Source organism: Armigeres subalbatus, chromosome 1 (assembly GCF_024139115.2).
Source record: "Armigeres subalbatus isolate Guangzhou_Male chromosome 1, GZ_Asu_2, whole genome shotgun sequence".
Classification (NCBI taxonomy): Eukaryota; Metazoa; Arthropoda; class Insecta; order Diptera; family Culicidae; genus Armigeres; species Armigeres subalbatus.
In genome coordinates this window covers 20895805-20913057 of record NC_085139.1, presented here as the reverse complement: position 1 = coordinate 20913057, position 17253 = coordinate 20895805, and the positions used below count along the sequence as shown (strand labels likewise).

Sequence of the window (17253 nt, the reverse complement as noted above, 5' to 3'; positions counted from 1 at the left end):
GACAAGCTTGGTTGATGTTGTGAGATACGCTCAAGACCGGTGTTTCTCAATCGTTAATTCAATGACTAGTTTTTGGGAACTGATTGTAGTAAAATGTGTTACACTATTGAGTGAAAAAGTCAATAAGATTTTTTGATTTTTTTCTAAGATTAATTATTTTATTTATTATATTTTAATTTCTGACATAAGGATCTTAAAGTATTGAATTAAAATTTAAAGTTAATCATAGCAAAAAAGCAATGCTTATTACTGTATTACTCGGGTACTTATTCAAAAGGACGTATGTGATTTTGTAAACAAAGATTCAGACGTCGATTTGTCCGATCTGATTGCCCTCCCACGCAAACCATCACCATAGACAGATAGGGGAAGGCTTCGGCTACCTGTTAGTAGTGTTGGTTTGCGTGGGAGTGCCATCAGATCGGACAAATCGACGTTTGAATCTTTGTTTACAAAATCACATACGTCCTTTTGAATAAGTACCCGAGATTAGTTATTTCCAAATCAATATACCAGATGTTAAGTATGGGAGGCATGCTTATCTAAAAGCTTTTTTTTTTAATTGGGTTTACCAGTAGTTATGCCACATGTGCTCTTATTTGGTCTAAACTCAACCTCACAATAATGTTTGGCGGGATGTATATTATAAAATACCTAAAGTAAATCTCAAGTTAAGCTGGTTTATCAAGTATATGATCTATCTTGCTTGCTTGCTGTCGATATAATTCAATTTAATGGAGATTGGCCAACCAAAAAAACTACCTATTATGCACAATAATCCACTCGTATTTCATGTGCAATGACTTTTTTAACTGCTGGTTATAAACTTCACTCGTTTATAATATTCTTCATACGGTTTATATGTGCTCGCTACTAGCAAGCCACTGGAGTTGATTTTTTTTGTCAATTTTATTACGGTGACTTTTATTTTTAGTTTAATTTATTATAACAGTGCAGCACGAACAGCTGAATAGTTGCTTTACGCATCTGTCTATCGCGATTGACCACTCCAATGGTTCTTCCTTTTGACCAGCACTTCCGGGGATTTAAAATACGAGTTGTGTGACTGGATGCTGCTGTGGAAAATCAGATAAGCATCGACTTTTCCCTTGAACCTTCTTCTTCTGCTTCCTCGTAGTGGTGGGTGCAGTTGATCTCCACAAACGTAAAATCAGAGACAACCCGCAGGCAAGCTGGCGGCCATTACCGCTCGCGGAAAACTTGATAGACAAAATAAAAATAAACTCCTTGTTAGCCCGAAAGTCGTTCTTAACTTCTTCTTGCCTTTAAATCCCACTAATAACTGTCCACCTTATTAAGCTAATAAGGTGGACAGTTATTAGTGGGATTTAAATAATAACATGTCACTATGAATGTTTATACTGTAAGGTAAGCAGAGTGTGATCGAGAATCCAAACATATTCCAAAGCCTAACTGAAGCCCTTGCTGATTTTCTAACATTTTTTGAAAAAAAAAACTGTTAATCTCCATAATCAATTTATTGAACTATTCATATTGAATCTTTTTAATTCTACATGAACTTCCTGATGTTTCAAAGAAACCAACAGTGAGCGAGGAACTGCTCAAATAATCAAACGATCAGTTCTTGAGGATATCACAAGTACGCGTTGGTCCAGGTCTCATGTCTGTAGAAGACGAGCGTTTTGTAGATTGTTAGTTCGGTACGGCGGTGAAATCTATTCAATCGGAACGTCTTGTGGAGTCTAAAGTATACGATTTCCAACCACGATTTCCTCTCTTGAGCCACCTTCTATCATGTGTTGGTGACTAATCTGATCCGATTTGCTTCCTTCTTCAGTCTGATGTAGCATTCTTCCATCTTCTCAAAGTCACGTGCCATATTATCAATGTCGTCGGCGAAACCAAATAGCTGAACGGATTTCGTGAAAATCATACCACTCGTGTTGATCCCCTCCCTTTGTATTACTTTTGAGTATGTTTAGTCTGCTTTGGCACTCCTTTCGTATCCGGTCGAAATGTTCCTTGAAGGTGTTATTCACTGTTACCCTAGAACAGGCCTGCCCAACCTTTTCAAGCCACGGGCCAACTTTCAGATTAATCACTCGCTTGCGGGCCAGGAAATATTTGGTACATATGTTTTATACATTTCCAAAATAACCACAGTAAAAAACGTTTTGTTTTCAAAATAGCATTTAGTTGAACGAAATGTCTAAAAAAAAAATTTAAAGGGAAACTCAACACGATGTTGAAGCGTTTGAGCAATCTTTGTTTTTTGTTTGTGATTATTTTCTACGTAACAGGACATAAAATTGTAGGTTTCTTTCCAATCCCCGACGTATATTGATTTCACAATCGGTGATCAAATTTCGCAAGCAGATGCTTTCATTCTTGATAAGAGTTGTTCACACATATATGTACTTCTGAAGATAGAAAATAACTTACAAGAGATGTGTCATTCTGAAATTTAGATTTGAGCTCCATTGGTTGTTAGGCCTTAAGTTTTCAACGAAGAGTTCAAGCTCTTTCATACAGGTCTTAACAGCTTTCTCCAGGTCGATACCAGTTTCTTCGATAGTAGTTTTCACATTGAGCGTTTTCATCGATTGCGAGCAGGTGGAATCAGAAGCAGGTGACTTTTACACCTAACGTAGTTTTCACTGTGTTTTATGAGAAACTAATACATACTACTGAAGGGGGCTTTTTCTTTAGAACACACGATATCACTAACAGCCGTATGCATTCCCTAACAAACTTCTCCGTCCTGGAAAGGTTTCATCTGTATTGCCAAAATCTCATTAACAGTAAAACTGGCCCATACTGCATTACCCGTCTCCGTGCTTGTCCAGATTTTATTTTTTATCAGTAATAACCTGCAGTATTTATTAATAAATGAAAAGAAGGAGCTTCTCGAGCCAGATAGAAAAACTGTCGGGCCGGTTTTGAAGTATTTTTTTACACGCCGCGGGCCACAAAAAATAAAGCCTAGGGCCGCATCCGGCCCGCGGGCCGTACGTTGGGCAGCCCTGCCCTAGAAGCTTAAAGCATCATTTGGTAGGAACTTCGTTCCCGTCTAGTGAAATGGACGGATTTAGTTTTAGGTGGAAATTTAATAAATAAAGCTAAGGAAGTTTATTTGAAAATTAGTTTGATGCCTATCTAGGCTTTATTTTCATTAGCAAATGTTGTTGAGAACAAATTTACGTTTCAAGATTATTAACATTATTTTTCGAATATGCCCAATTCCTTATTTAATGGCATGCATTACACTCTCAAGCATTATTTAAACAAATGTTAGGAGGAAAGATACGCCACTTGTTGTCATTTTTAATCCATTCTAAAACACGACGCACACAAACCATGTATATTGAAGGACATGAATACCCATCTTGTCAATTTCTTTGTAATTCCAAAATATTTGTCAGTTTTAGATTAATTGTTTCTTATACGATGAACCACTCAGGAATTCTTTCATAATATTGGAACATTTTATATTACCTTTATAGCATTCATCTAGAACGAATAAGGGTTTATATAACAATTGAAAACATAAAAATGTTTTGTGATTTAATGCAGATGCCTCAATTTAATAAGTTTTTCCGCAGAAAGTCGATCAAAAATTAGAAAATGATTCTCAAAAGTTATTTCTGACGGGTTTTTTATGATATTTTCGGTTAACTCCGATTTTACAGGATTACCAACAGAAAACGAAGAATCTTCCTAAAGAAGTTTCCACAAGGACATTATGATGATCCTTGTATAAATTCATTGCAAATAAATTTCCACAGCGTAAAGAGGATTTCTGCAGCAACACGAAAAAACATGTTTGAAGGAATTTCCTGAAGGTGATCGCAGGAATGACTATAGAAAATCAAAAAGAATGCCGCCTTGAATTTACAAAAGAGTTACACCCAATACTTTTTTACACGGTTGGTATTCTTTAATTTCCCGGTTTTTTTTTCGTGTTAGGTATCATTATCACTGCGACCAGTTTTTTTTTATTTATTGTGATGTATTCCCCTTTTTAATATGGCTATATCACGATGTCAAGCCACTATTCAGAATGACCGTCATATGTGACTGGTAGCCTTTTCGCAATCTGGTAGTACATTTCTAATAAACTGCACCACCAGATTGGGTGTTGTTCTCCAAACTTCATAGGGTTCTAATAGCCCTTTGTTGAAGAACTTTATTCTTTTGTTGACAATTGCCGGGCAATGGCATAAAATGTGTTCCGAGTCTTCTTTATCCATGCCACAGAATCGACATGAATCATCTTGAAGTTTTTTCATTTGCTTCAAGTGATAACGGCTCGGACAATGACCAGTTATTAGGCCCGCATATGTTCTAAGATCTTTTTTGGAAAGTTCTAAGATTTTACGGGTTACAGAAATATTTGGTATGATAAACCTTTTGGACTGCCTCGCATTTGGAGTGTGCTTCCAATTTGTTTCTACTTTTGAGGTTATCCACATTTTCAGCTCCATTTTTAGAGCACATGCAGATAAAGCACAAAATGGTTCTGGTCCACAGAAACTGTTTGATGATCCGAGTTTTGCCAATTTATCGGCTCTCTCGTTCCCATCAATTCCACAGTGGCCAGGAACCCAATATAAAGTGACTTGATTACAACAAGACAAGTTTTGAAGGGAATTTATACATTCCCAGACGTGTTTAGAAGTACATGTCGCTGACTTCAAGGCATTCAAAGCGGCTTGACTGTCCGACATAATGCAGATATTTGAATGCCTGTATTTGCGTCGCAAACACAAATTAGAGCATTCCAAAATCGCTTGTATTTCAGCTTGAAACACAGTGGGCCACTTACCCATGGGTATTGAGATTGCTGCCCCTGGGCCAGCCACCCCGGCTCCTGCTTGGTTATTCCCTGCAGCCTCGAACCATGTAGTGTAGAAAACTATTGATCCTGATCGTAGATTTGGACCGCCGTTTTCCCAAGAAGTACGCCCAGGATTTATTACCTGGAATAAACGCTCAAAGTTATATTTTTTACCCATCCAGTCTTCATTATTTATTACTAGTGGGTTTATTTTAATCATATTTAGAATACTCAGATGACCTGTAAGATCACCTTCCAAGAGGTTCATTGATCGTCGGATCTTTAGAGCACTCGTTTCGGCCTCTAATTGGATGAATTGATGTAAAGGAAGTACAAAAAGTAAGCAATCCAAATCCTTGGATGGTGTACTTCTCATTGCACCAGTTGTTGAGATAGTTGCTAATCATTGAACTCTGTTAAGCTTTTTTTTCGCAATTTTCTCCTTTGTTTTTGGCCACCATACCAATGAAGCATAGCATAGTAATGCAGTCACTGACGATCTACCCTCCTTATAAGCAAACTGATGTTTACTTAAAGAATTCGTGATTAAATATGATGATTTTTTTTTTGTTAAATATCTTGGCTATGCATATACACAGCATATGTTTTGAAATGGACAAATTGATATGAAATTTGCGAAAAAGAATCCACGTGTCTTGGAGGGACTCGAACCCTCAACCTCCTACTCTCTAGATAGGCGTGATAACCCCTACACAACAAGACCACTTAAAGGTCACGTTTGCGGAAAAGCCATCAGAATCCGAGTACCAACCTCCACCGCGGTTAGCTCTCTTTTTTGCAAATTGAATATCTTTCGGATGCTTGATTGACAGAAATGACAGAAATTTCTTTAATAAGTGCTCAAAAATAGAACCGGGAGTTTTTCCGCAGGAAGTCACCAATCTATATCTGCAAGAATTTCTAAAGCGATTTCCGTAGGAATTCATGAAGGGATTTCTGCAAGTAAGCTCTGAAGATTTTTCGCAGGTTATTTATGGAGAATTTACTTGAACTCACGACAAAATTCCCAAATGAATTACACAATAATTTCTCAGGGGAATTTTTGTAAGAATACTCGGAGGAATTCTCACAGATAATTTGGAGCGACTTCTGCACTTCAGCAGATTCAAGGGCAGTTGGATTTCTGCAAACATTTCCATGAAAATTTCCGGGAGAATTTCAGGAGGATGACCCACGCTATGTTTAAAGGCAACTAGTATGGAAAGTGAATGCACCTCGGATGTTTTTGACCTCTAGTTTAAGGATCTGTGTCGATTAAAATATTTTATCGGTGAAATTTTGACTTTTTGCCTTTCTCGTATACAAAGTATTTATTATTTAAGATAATATTTTTACCCTAAAAACCTTATCTGATTTTTTAATTTTTTTTGGAACAAGTTATATAAAATCCTGATGCTTTAAGAAACATTTTCATATAAAAACATTTTTCATATGATGAAAATAGTAGAAGTTATATTAAAATTACTGCCAGTTTTAAATGAATTTAAGGTTTATCATGAATAGATCTGGAGCCTTCCTTGGCCATGCGGTAAGATGCACTGCTACACTGCAAGACCATGCTAAAAGTGGCTAGGTTCGATTCCTGGGCCCTGTAGCATAATCAGACTAATAATATTAGCTACAAGTTACAAGTTACAAGTCAAAAAATTACAAGTACTTGTAATTTGTGTTGCATAAAAGTGATTCGCCAACTAATAATATTAGTACTTGTATTATTAGTAAGGTTGAAATGACAAGTCTGTCAGGTTCATTTACCTGTCAAAATTCATCCGGCAGTTCACTGTCAATGCGGCGATAAATGATTTGTTTATGTTTTTCTGCAAGTTTGTGCATAGAATACTGCGATAGGTATACACGGAACAAGAATTTATTATCCTTCTCTCTTTAATTTATTGATTTAATCCGGTTTCGTGGTATTGGCATGGTATTGGAGTGATTTTCTACGTGGTTTTTATATGCGATTTTTGGGATTGGGTTTTGGATTTTTGGGTTTCAATTTACGTTTTTACGGGACTTAGGCGGGTTTGGATTTTTTGCGTTGCGTTGCGTTGTAACGGAGTATTTCGTAGATTGCATACTGATAGTTGTCATGTATATTCTTTACCTTTCTTACCCCAATTGATTATGGATTTCCATTTGGGATTCAATAGAAATCCAATTGGGGGTCCAAAATGATAAAACATGAAAGCTATCATTGCCGGCCACGCCCATCTTCTCCGTTACTAGGAAAGGGAAGGAAATGATGATATGCCATCGACTTAACGAAAGGCCAGCGACTCACCGACGCCCTCATAGATGTCAAGGAATTGGATGCTGGGTAGGGTATGTGGTTTAGGAGTATCATTATAAGCAAATGATAGAAAATTTGTGGAAATACGTTGGGAGTGACTTTGCTAAGAAATTTATGTCACTCCATTATCCTTGCCGATGATTTTCCTCGGATGGGGCGAAGGTATTAGCCTTGCCCTGGCTAATAGCCTAGGTTTAAGCGCCTTTGCTCGCTCTCTGAAACGAAAAAAGAGCAAAAAGAAATTAAATTCCCCTTCCCCCCTGATATGATAATGATTTTGATCAACAAATGAATTAAAAATGTGGAACGCTTCACGATTTTGCGTGTCATCCTTGCGCAGGGCCATGCGAATCTTCTCTGTATCGTTTCAATTTTAGTATATGTCCAGCCTAAGCTAGAAATTGATCAGAAATTGGCCAGAAATCGACAATAACTATGAGTTGAATTGAATTTTGGTAATGATCCGACAGCTGCAGAACATGTGATGTGCAGATGTCAACCATGTAGCATGTGTAGTATGTTCCGTTCAACTTTGAACCGAGTGAAATTTAGTGGGTTTTACATACTGAGATGTATCTTTTTCATGATAAATTAAAAAAAAAAAGAATCTATTTCAAGCATCATGAATGTTTTGAATACAATGAATGGTGCTATTTATTCAAGACTGATGAGTAGTATGCTGCATAGAAATGGTAATCTAACAAACAATAAATATTGTCAACGTATGGAAAATCTTAATTGAACATTCATCATGGTACAGAAGTGCTACGACGGTTTGTAAAGAGTTAAAATCATACAATTGTTGTTAGCCGTTAATAGACTTCGAACAAAATGAAAACAGAGAACATCAACAGAAAAGGAAGATATTGGCTCTGATATTAGCTTCCAATATAAAGCCATAAGATACAATGTTAACTTTCAAAGTTTTAGCAAAATAATGGTCAGGGATAACAAAATCAGTAAACATCTAAACCATTCAATGACGCCAAATAAAAAAAAAAAGAATACTAATATTAAAGTCATAAACATCGTCGCCTATGTCCAAGGGACTATGTCCAAGGGCTTGACGATCCCTCCCCAGGCCATCTGCGAGTTGTGGCGCCTGCCTAGGATGTGGTGGGGTTTGATAGTGGGCCCTGTTAAACCTCTATAAAAAGCTGCATGAATCCGCAAGTAGGCTCCGCCAAAGCGACCGTGTGCCGCTCAAAGCGCACAAGCCCAAGTCCTGGTGTTAGGTGGGACGCTAAACAGCCGACACGACGGCCCTCAGATGAGACAGCAGGTTTGCGTAGGCCCAATAAGCCGCCTTTAAAAACAACCATTACGAACAAAATAGAAGATAATACGACTCGATGCAATCGGCAACGACCTAGGCGACGAATAAAGGATCACGATTGGAAGCTTGGAAGATGAAACTGCAAGTCGCTTGGCTTCGCAGGTTGCGACAGGATAATCTACGATGAATTACATCCCCGCAACTTCGATGTCGTAGCGCTGCAGGAAATCTGCTGGACAGGACAGAAAGTGTGGAAAAGCGGGCATCGAGCGGCTACCTTCTACCAAAGCTGTGGCACCACCAACGAGCTGGGAACCGGCTTCATAGTGCTGGGAAAGATGCGCCAACGCGTGATTGGGTGGCAGCCAATCAACGCAAGGATGTGCAAGCTGAGGATAAAAGGCCGTTTCTTCAACTATAGCATCATCAACGTGCACTGCCCACACGAAGGGAGATCCGACGACGAGAAAGAAGCGTTCTATGCGCAGCTGGAGCAGACATACGACGGATGCCCACTGCGGGACGTCAAAATCGTTATCGGTGACATGAACGCTCAGGTAGGAAGGGAGGAAATGTATAGACCGGTCATCGGACCGGATAGTCTGCATACCGTATCGAACGACAACGGCCAACGATTCATAAACTTTGCATCTTCCCGCGGAATGGTAGTCCGAAGCACTTTCTTCCCCCGTAAGAATATCCACAAGGCCACATGGAAATCACCTAATCAAGTAACGGAAAACCAAATCGACCACGTTCTAATCGACGGTAAATTCTTCTCCGACATCACGAACGTACGCACTTACCGCAGTGCGAATATTGAATCCGACCACTACCTCGTCGCAGTATGTCTGCGCTCAAAACTCTCGACGGTGATCAACACGCGTCGGAGTCGTCCGCCGCGGCTAAACATTGGGCGGCTACAAGACGGTAGACTAGCCCAAGACTACGCGCAGCAGCTGGAAGTGGCACTCCCAACGGAAGAGCAGCTAGGCGCAGCATCTCTTGAAGATGGCTGGAGAGATATTCGATCCGCCATTGGAAGCACCGCAACCGCTGCACTAGGCACGGTGGCTCCGGATCAGAGAAACGACTGGTATGACGGCGAATGTGAGCAGTTAGTTGAGGAGAAGAATGCAGCATGGGCGAGATTGCTGCAACACCGCACGAGGGCGAACGAGGCACGATACAAACGGGCGCGGAACAGACAAAACTCGATTTTCCGGAGGAAAAAGCGCCAGCAGGAAGATCGAGACCGTGAAGAGACGGAGGAACTGTACCGCGCTAATAACGCACGAAAGTTTTATGAGAAGTTGAACCGTTCACGTAAGGGCCACGTGCCACAGCCCGATATGTGTAAGGACATAAACGGGAACCTTCTTACGAACGAGCGTGAGGTGATCCAAAGGTGGCGGCAGCACTATGAAGAGCACCTGAATGGCGATATGGCAGACAACGGTGGCGGTATGGTAATGAACCTAGGAGCACGCGCGCAGGACATGCGACTTCCGGCTCCGAATCTCCAGGAAATCCAGGAGGAGATCGGCCGGCTGAAAACAACAAAGCCCCTGGAGTTGACCAACTACCAGGAGAGCTGTTTAAACACGGTGGTGAAGCACTGGCTAGAGCGCTGCACTGGGTGATTACCAAGGTTTGGGAGGATGAGGTTCTGCCGCAGGAGTGGATGGAAGGTGTCGTGTGTCCCATCTACAAAAAGGGCGATAAGCTGGATTGTAGCAACTACCGCGCAATCACATTGCTGAACGCCGCCTACAAGGTACTCTCCCAAATTTTATGCCGTCGACTAACACCAATTGCAAGAGAGTTCGTGGGGCAGTACCAGGCGGGATTTATGGGTGAACGCTCTACCACAGACCAGGTGTTCGCCATACGTCAGGTATTGCAGAAATGCCGCGAATACAACGTGCCCACACATCATCTATTTATCGACTTCATAGCCGCATATGATACAATCGATCGGGACCAGCTATGGCAGCTAATGCACGAAAACGGATTTCCGGATAAACTGATACGGTTGATCAAGGCGACGATGGATCGGGTGATGTGCGTAGTTCGAGTTTCAGGGGCATTCTCGAGTCCCTTCGAAACCCGTAGAGGGTTACGGCAAGGTGATGGTCTTTCGTGTCTGCTATTCAACATCGCTTTGGAGGGAGTAATACGAAGGGCAGGGATTGACACGAGTGGTACGATTTTCACGAAGTCCGTCCAGTTATTTGGCTTCGCCGACGACATTGATATCATGGCACGTAACTTTGAGAGGATGGAGGAAGCCTACATCAGACTGAAAAGCGAAGCTAAACGGATTGGACTAGTCATCAACACGTCGAAGACGAAGTACATGATAGGAAGAGGCTCAAGAGAGGTCAATGTGAGCCACCCACCACGAGTTTCTATCGGTGGTGACGAAATCGAGGTGGTTGAAGAATTCGTGTACTTGGGCTCACTGGTGACCGCCGATAACGATACCAGCAGAGAAATTCGGAGACGCATAGTGGCTGGAAATCGTACGTACTTTGGACTCCGCAAGACGCTCCGATCGAATAGAGTTCGCCGCCGTACCAAACTGACTATCTACAAAACGCTTATAAGACCGGTAGTTCTCTACGGACACGAGACCTGGACGATGCTCGTGGAGGACCAACGCGCACTGGGAGTTTTCGAAAGGAAAGTGTTGCGTACCATCTATGGTGGGGTGCAGATGGCGGACGGTACATGGAGGAGGCGAATGAACCACGAGTTGCATCATCTGTTGGGAGAACCATCCATCGTTCACACCGCAAAAATCGGAAGACTGCGGTGGGCCGGGCACGTAGCCAGAATGTCGGACAGTAATCCGGTGAAAATGGTTCTCGACAACGATCCGACGGGAACAAGAAGGCGAGGTGCACAGCGGGCAAGGTGGATCGATCAGGTGGAGGACGACTTGCGGACCCTCCGCAGACTGCGTGGTTGGCGAAGTGCAGCCTTGAACCGAGCTGAATGGAGAAGTCTTTTATGTGCAGCACAGGCCACTCCGGCCTTAGTCTGATGATAAATAAATAAATAAAATAAATAAAACATCGTCGCCATGGATGGTACATAAAGTCTGCTCAAACCCATAAAACCATTAAGAAACATGCTCCCCGTAGATTTAATTTCAGAAAGAAACTTTTAACATAACTTAACAACATTCGCGAAGCATAGTAGAATCATATAGCTAGTCCGACTATTCATCGATTGTAAATCAAGTGAACATGGTATCAGCATAATCTCAAAATGAAACCCGGGCGCAACGCGAAACACTTCCGAAAAGTAACACAAAATATCGTAACCTTATAGATAGAAAACGAAAGATAGTGTAGAACAATATTGGTTTGGTCTCACCATAATCCATCTGAGACCCGATGAAAACTGTTGCATGCCATCCTTCATAAACGGTTTATTCTGTAGTAATTTTCTTGATGGAACAGGAAGAGCAGAGGGGCGGGGCAGTTGTAACATTACCAACTAGTTGAAAATCAGTAACTACGACTTTGATGGTTGTTTTGATGCTTATGATTTGATTGTGCTTCAGTAATAACAAGTTTATGGGCTGGTTGTGTGTATGCAATCTTGCAATTTTGAGTCTTGAGTCCAAATCCTTCAAAGTCAAACCAAGTCTGCACGCCAGTCATCACCACGTTGATACTCGGAGTACAATTTTTGAATAGAAGTCCACTTCACTTCACGGCGGTCACAATCAACCGCGCTTTACCTATTTGGGTTTCACTAGTGTAAATATTAGGCGGGTTTGGATTTTTTTAGACCAATAATTGAAATTTTTGAAATTATTATGAAATTTAGGCGATTTCTTGATAGATAAATCAATTCAAAATTTAAGTTCAAAATACTTACTGATGATAATATCGCATCAAATTTTATTAAAAATTTAAGTAGTTTTTCCTTTCTTTTCCATGATTGTTATCAAAAATAGGGCAAGATGCATGGCCCCACCCGAGATTGTTCAGTATAACAACTCTCATTTGAATAAAGTCATATTTAGGTAAACTAAAGTTACTAAACTTTGCTTTGGGTAATATGTTTTACGTAGATTAGGGTAAACTACGTGGTGTTAGAAGAGTCATTTTACACTAAATTGACGTCAGCGCTTAAAGTATTTCTGCTTTCTCCAGAGTTATTTGAAAAATTTCATAATTCTCAGTTTTGTATTGGAACGAGAAATTTATTCTTAGTGCATAGTTTTTCACTGTATGACAATTTATTCATTCATTTATTTAGTTAACATCTAAACAGATAACACTGAATCAACAATTTGACGCCACAATGCACGGTTCGAGGCCGCATCTCTCCATCCTCGGATACGCCCCACGCTCGCCAAGTCGTTCTGCACCTGGTCTGCCCATCTCGCTCGCTGCGCTCCACGCCGTCTCGTACCTGCCGGATCGGAAGCGAACACCATCTTTGCAGGGTTGCTGTCCGGCATTCTTGCAACATGTCCTGCCCATCGTACCCTTCCGGCTTTAGCTACCTTCTGGATACTGGGTTCGCCGTAGAGTTGGGCGAGCTCATGGTTCATTCTTCGCCGCCACACACCGTCTTCTTGCACACCGCCAAAGATGGTCCTAAGCACCCGTCTCTCGAATACTCCGAGTGCTTGTAAGTCCTCCTCGAGCATTGTCCATGTTTCATGTCCGTAGAGGACTACCGGTCTTATTAACGTCTTGTACATGACACATTTGGTGCGGTGGCTAATCTTTTTCGACCGCAGTTTCTTCTGGAGCCCGTAGTAGGCCCGACTTCCACAGATGATGCGCCTTCGTATTTCACGACTAACGTTGTTGTCAGCCGTTAGCAAGGATCCGAGGTAGACGAATTCCTCGACCACCTCGAAGGTATCCCCGTCTATCGTAACACTGCTTCCCAGGCGGGCCCTGTCGCGCTCGGTTCCGCCCACAAGCATGTACTTTGTCTTTGACGCATTCACCACCAGTCCAACTTTTGTTGCTTCACGTTTCAGGCGGGTGTACAGTTCTGCCACCTTTGCAAATGTTCGGCCGACAATGTCCATGTCATCCGCGAAGCAAATAAATTGACTGGATCTGTTGAAAATCGTACCCCGGCTGTTACACCCGGCTCTCCGCATGACACCTTCTAGCGCAATGTTGAACAACAGGCACGAAAGTCCATCACCTTGTCTTAGTCCCCGGCGCGATTCGAACGAACTGGAGTGTTCGCCCGAAATCTTCACACAGTTTTGCACACCATCCACCGTTGCTTTGATCAGTCTGGTAAGCTTCCCAGGGAAGCTGTTCTCGTCCATAATTTTCCATAGCTCTACGCGGTCTATACTGTCGTATGCCGCCTTGAAATCAACGAACAGATGGTGCGTTGGGACCTGGTATTCACGGCATTTTGAAGGATTTGCCGTACAGTAAAGATCTGGTCCGTTGTCGAGCGGCCGTCAACGAAGCCGGCTTGATAACTTCCCACGAACTCGTTCACTAATGGTGACAGACGACGGAAGATGATCTGGGATATCACTTTGTAGGCGGCATTAAGGATGGTGATCGCTCGAAAGTTCTCACACTCCAGTTTGTCGCCTTTCTTGTAGATGGGGCATATAACCCCTTCCTTCCACTCCTCCGGTAGCTGTTCGGTTTCCCAGATTCTGACTATCAGTTTGTGCAGGCAGGTGGCCAGCTTTTCCGGGCCCATCTTGATGAGCTCAGCTCCGATACCATCCTTACCAGCTGCTTTATTGGTCTTTAGCTGTTGAATGGCATCCTTAACTTCCCTCAAGGTGGGGGCTGGTTGGCTTCCATCGTCCGCTGAACTGACGTAGTCATCTCCTCCGCTGCCTAAACTTTCACTGCCTGTACTCTCAGCGCCATTCAGATGTTCCTCGTAGTGCTGCTTCCACCTTTCGATCACCACACGTTCGTCCGTCAAGATGCTCCCATCCTTATCCCGGCACATTTCGGCTCGCGGCACGAAGCCTTTGCGAGATGCGTTGAGCTTCTGATAGAACTTGCGTGTATCTTGAGAACGGCACAGCTGTTCCATCTCCTCGCACTCCGCTTCTTCCAGGCGGCGTTTCTTCTCCTGAAAAGGCGGGTCTGCTGTCTCCGCTTCCGTCTATAACGTTCCACGTTCTGCCGGGTACCTTGCTGCAGCGCGACCGCCCGCGCTGCGTCCTTCTCCTCCAGAATCTGTCTGCACTCTTCGTCGAACCAATCGTTCCGTCGACTTCGACCCATATACCCGACGTTGTTCTCCGCTGCGTCGTTAATGGCTGCTTTAACTGTACTCCAGCAGTCCTCAAGAGGGGCCCCATCGAGCTCACCCTCTTCCGGCAACGCTGCCTCGAGATGGCGGCGGCGAAATCAATTAGTCGTAGGCCGTTTTCGTTCGTCAGCCGGTGAGCGCTGAACTTTCCAATAGTCGGTCTAAACTCCTCCTCTTGGCCAACCTGAGCGTTCAAATCTCCTATGATGATTTTGACGTCGTGGCTTGGGCAGCTGTCGTACTCACGTTCCAGCTGCGCGTAGAATGCGTCCTTATCATCATCAGTGCTTCCGGAGTGTGGGCTATGGACGTTGATTATGCTGAAGTTGAAGAACCGGCCTTTGATCCTCAACCTGCACATTCTTTCATTGATCGGCCACCACCCGATCACGCGCCTTTGCATATCGCCCATCACTATGAAAGCTGTTCCCAGCTCATGTGTGTGTAGCCGCAGCTCTGGTAGATGGTATGATTACCTCTAAACGTTCGCACCATTGATCCCTTCTAACAAACCTCCTGGAGCGCTACGATGCCGAATACACGGACCTTGAACACATCGGCGAGTATGCGTGTGCTCCCGATGAAGTTGAGAGATTTGCAGTCCCACGAACCGAGTTTCCAATCGCTAGTCCCTTTTCGTCGCAGTGGTCTTCGCCGATGGTTCCGGTCCGTACTCTCTTGTTGATTGTTCGTTGCTTATGTTTTTTTAAAGGCTGGCTTGCAGGGCCTGACACCAAACCCCCTAAATTTCCGGAGGACCATTCCTCCTTATTTCCGGTGGACCATGGTGCACAGTTTCACTTAGAGTCCCTCGCTGGCACTCGGACGATGATCAGCCGCCCCTAACATGGAGAACAGACGCTGTTGTGAGCCGATCCTAAAATGGAGAACAGACGCTCAATAAGATTTACACCTCCGGAGAGGAGCAAACCCCCCCTTCCCTGTCAGCATACGACCATAGTTCCCACCGGGGTTGGTTACCCGATCTTCCCTAAGGTTGCTCGTATCCCGGCCAGCACCGCGGGGAGGTAGGGATAGGAGTTGCTGGGTAAGAGGCTAAGGACCGCGAGATGGGGTCTATTTTATTCCTTCAGGTACGCGAAGTACCAATGGTACGCTTTACCCAGCATTTGCCGTATGACAATTTAATGCACTTTGAATAATAGTTTCTTTCTCTTTTAAGTCGTTAAAACAATAAAACGATGTATATTTGCTTTGCACAGCTGAAATAATAAAATAAAAGCGACTTGTAAATTAAATTACAGCACCATTCATACTTGTAAAAGAAACTACAAGCCAACGCTAATAATTTGTACTTGTATTTTCTTTATGCAACAGTTACTTGTAAATTCTGCTAATATTATTAGTGCGCTTTACTTGTAATATTAGACTTGTAAAACGATACTTGTAGATTCATTATGCAACAGAAAAATACAAGTTACAAGCTACTCTACTAATATTATTAGTAAAATTTCGATTATGCTACAGGCCCCTGGTCTTGTCTAGAAAATTTTCTCGCCTTCCCTGGGCATAAAGTATCATCGCAGTCTCATGATATACAAATTCAAAAATGGTAACTTGGGCTAGAAACCTCGCAGTTAATAACTGTGGAAGTGCTAAATGAACACTAAACTCCGAGGCAGCATATGTTAGAGTGGTTGATGTAATGCCAATAAGAAGAGGTATTTTTAAATTTAAGGTCACTCCTGACGGAATCCAAGTTCCAAAGTGCTCGCGTTTTCGGGGGCACACCACTCGATTCAGAGGCGGCGCACAACTGTCATTTTTGTTGATTTAGCTTTGCTGCGTCGCAGCATGCGTGAAATAATAAAAATGACAGTTGTGCGTTGCTTCCGTATCGAGTGATGTGCCCCCGAAAACGCGAGCACTTTTAAACTTGGATTCCGTCAGGAGTGACCTTAAGAACATAATATCACTTTTTAACATTTCAAATCAACAAAAAAAAACAAATAAAACCACGAACTAGTTCAAAGTAGTATTTATGTTCCGTATTTCAAACTTGATTTAGCCTCAATGGACGTCTGCATTATGTGACCACTTGTATATGCTACCATCGTGGATAACAGTTTACTTGCATTCTGTTAGTGGTTATCTGGCATTTTGTAGTTTTACTAGATAGTATAAACATTTTTGTAAATGGCTTCCGTTGTTTGCTCCGTGTACTTTGTAAGGCATCTCTGTGATGCGCTCACAAAATTCAAGAACATGGAACTTTAAAATATGATTTTTTTTGGTGATAGCCCGACTGCTATCCAACTGTCACAAAAAGCTCTTATGGCGTCTGTACAGAAATCCAAAAATCTTACACTAAAACTGCAATCCACTTCTTGTGGTAGACTCTCCAATACTTTATAATAACCATTGCATTATTTTCCTTTCAAAACACCTCGTTTAACTAAAAGACTTCGGCAGTAACACCCAGTGAAACCAAGTTGAGCGGGATGGGTTGAGTTACCCTCTGATGTCCAGACTTTACATTTGTCTTGATGGTTTTTTGTTCCGGGCCACAGGGCCGAAAATTTGGTAGACCAATAATCCCAC

General features: G+C 42.5%; 1 non-coding gene across 1 annotated transcript; it reads right to left on the bottom strand.

Moving 5' to 3' along the window:
- Positions 1-7425: 7425 nt before the first annotated feature.
- Positions 7426-7529, bottom strand: LOC134208445 (U6 spliceosomal RNA). Its single transcript, XR_009978674.1, has one exon. It is a non-coding gene; the product is annotated as a U6 spliceosomal RNA (small nuclear RNA).
- Between the last annotated feature and the right edge of the window lie 9724 nt (positions 7530-17253).